Genomic DNA, 3,147 nt, shown 5'->3' on the forward strand with positions numbered 1-3,147 from the left:
TTTATTAAGCAACGTTGAATCTTTCCAGTCAATGTATTTTACATAAACAAATATCATCGTCTATGCCGATAACAATATTAATAAAAGCGTAAAAAACAGTCATTATTTTTCTTAAATGCCTATTAAAACTAAATGCATACAAACATAAATGTGTAGTTTATTAAGAAAACCAGACAATAAACAATTTGCTGACAAAGTACATCATCGGTCTGCCTGACGTTTCGCGCGTTTACTTATCTTTTTTACTTTATTATTTAAACTTTACGAAACTCAAAGTGTACCGGATTGATTAGGCGTATGTGTTAAATTTCACAGCGTAAGTGAGAAGTGAATTGAAAATTCGCCAAATTCAACGCTACCGTTCGAGGATTATTCCTACCTTATATTTTTGCTGACCAACATTATGCTTACAGTGATCAAATTTTATGAGAAAAATTTTCTAAATTTTTTATTTTCTTGGTGTTATATTCAATGCGGAATTTGTGCATTTCACCAATCAATAACTGGTAAGTAAATTTTCAATGCCATTATTTTATCAATGAAAATTTATATTACTTACTTTGACTCCGGCATACATTCTCCAAAATATGATAGAAAAATTATGAACAAAAAATTTTTTTTTCTTATACATAGTAATTTATATTTCATTATTATATTATTGTAATAACAATTTTTAACTTTTTTTTATGAATAACAAGTATATGATGAACATATTCCGTTGGTAATTAATATTATTTCTGCTTTGCTTATACAAAATGGTAATAATTAATTATGAATCACTTTAATATATTGAGTTTCCTATTTTTATCAAAATTTATGAACGTAAGAATACAAATATTTTAAATATATTCGAACGATGTTATTGGAAATTATTGCGTATCAATTTTAAATATATAATTATCCACCTATGTCTACTAAATATTTGTAATAATAAACGTAGGAAAGGTGGACTTTACTTTTAAAGTCGAAACTTACTCGTATCAGGGATTATCGAGGACTTTACGTGTTAGAATTTCTAGATACTCCAATGTCACAATATACTAAACAATTTCAATTGTAATTTATAATTTGATAAAAAAAAAAAAAAAAAAAAAAAAAAAAAAAACGACGAGAGTCTTTTGTGTAATAAAATTATGTATTTTAAGTTCAATTGTTATGTTAATTTTGATTGTAGTAGTCTATGAAAATAACTGTCTAACCGGTTGAATTTCGACCAGTTTAAACAATTTATCAAGATGAAATTAATTGCCACATGTATTAGATTGATATATTTTTTTTTTTTTGGTTTCGTTTATTCAATAGATCATAATGAATCTAGTTAACAACGATATTTCAATTACATTTATATATTTACAATTTACAAATATTTCATTAATATCCTTTGAAGTTGCATATATAATGGAACTTTCTCTCTCTCTCTCTCTCTCTCTCTCTCTCTCTCTCTCTCTCTCTCTTAATTGTTCTTTAATAAAACAAAAGATTAATATTTATATTATATTATCCATACATAATTTCAATGGTCGTCCATGTGAATGACAATTTCAAGAAATTTCTAAATATTTCAAACGAATATAAGCGATCATTCGTTTTATTTTCTTTATATCATATTATTTTAGGCACATACAAACAATAAAAATTAATAATAATGTGCCCATTAGGAATAATTAATAATTCTTTTCTATATATTATAGAGCTTATCTGTTTTATAGCAAAAAAATCATTGCCGACGAAGAAATTTTCATATTAAAACGCGTATCTCCTGCGATGTGTAGATGATATTGTGGAGAAAAAATATCTACAACTATCGTTCCTTTTAACGCAAAAAAAAAAAAAATGTCTTCTCTCGTTGAGACTGTAGATGGTAAATGAAATCCAATTTAGTCGAGTAAAGGATGCAATATCGAATCAGAAATTATCAATAACCACAGCTGACTTCATTAATCGCAAAAATCTTGATCGACTAAACACTACGCTATTGTATTTTATAAATATTGTCATAACTATTAAAATAATGTGTTCTATTTATGTATTTAACATGTATTATCTATAATTATATTCTCTATTTATATAACGAGGGTCGCAGAATAAACCATTAATTCCATAAGTATTAATTGTAGTTCATTGAGCTTTGATAGATAAACGTTATGATGTATGCAGTGTTTTCATTTAATGTGTTTGAGTTGTTTCTTTTTTTTTTTTCTTTTTTTTTTACTGGGAACTCAGTATAAGTATATTAAAATATTTTCCAATATAGAACGCAATGGTTGTCATTCAGGAAAAATATCGTCCACGGGTAGCAACCATAAATAGATGTGTGTACGAAACAGATTATAGCAGTTGTCGATGGCAGTGGCGGTGATGACGGTGTTCTTGATGGTTGGGGGAGAGGAAGAGGTCGAGTCAGGTCGGCTATGTAGCCTATCGGGGCGAAAACGGGGACGGCGTGCAGCCACGAGCCAAGTAATCGCGGGCGTGTGCGCTTATGAACGCTCGAGAGGATATCCGGTGCAGAAAGCGGAAACGCTTCCCGTCCAATGCAACGCCCACCATAGATCCGCAAGTGAGACGCCGGCGAGTTACGCGACAAACGCATTTCCGTCACGCCTTCCCAAATTCCAAGTCACTTTCCCCCTCTACTCATCGTCACATGTGTTCACTCTCTCGCTCACTCCCTCACTCCCCGTGTATTCTGTTTCCAAGTGCCAAAGTGTAGATATATGGAAGCTTGGGAGCTCGATGCTGTTGTCGTTACGTCAACGCACGTGCGATGATAACGGGTGATGATAAACTAAAGTTGCCTTCGTTGCCTTCGACATCTTCCTCTCATTGTCTCAAATTCAACGATGACATGGCAATATTTCAATCGATCTGAATTATTTAAGATTATAAAATAAGGAGAACTCGCCTGTTAGGCATGCGAATATGTAAGGAACGTTATTGTTTGCAACGCTGGTCTAATTAATCTATCGACACGTGCTACCATTTGGCAATAATTTTCTTAAGGATAAAGAATACTTATCATATGCTATTGACATTTACAGAATTAAACAGTTATAGAGCTCGATGAAATATAGTAATTATACGAATATCACTGTAGCAATAAACACATATTATAAATACGAATAAATATGTACAATTATATTTTGA

The sequence above is a fragment of the Ceratosolen solmsi genome, unplaced genomic scaffold (assembly GCF_000503995.2).
Source record: "Ceratosolen solmsi marchali unplaced genomic scaffold, CerSol_1.0 scaffold57, whole genome shotgun sequence".
Taxonomy (NCBI): domain Eukaryota; kingdom Metazoa; phylum Arthropoda; class Insecta; order Hymenoptera; family Agaonidae; genus Ceratosolen; species Ceratosolen solmsi.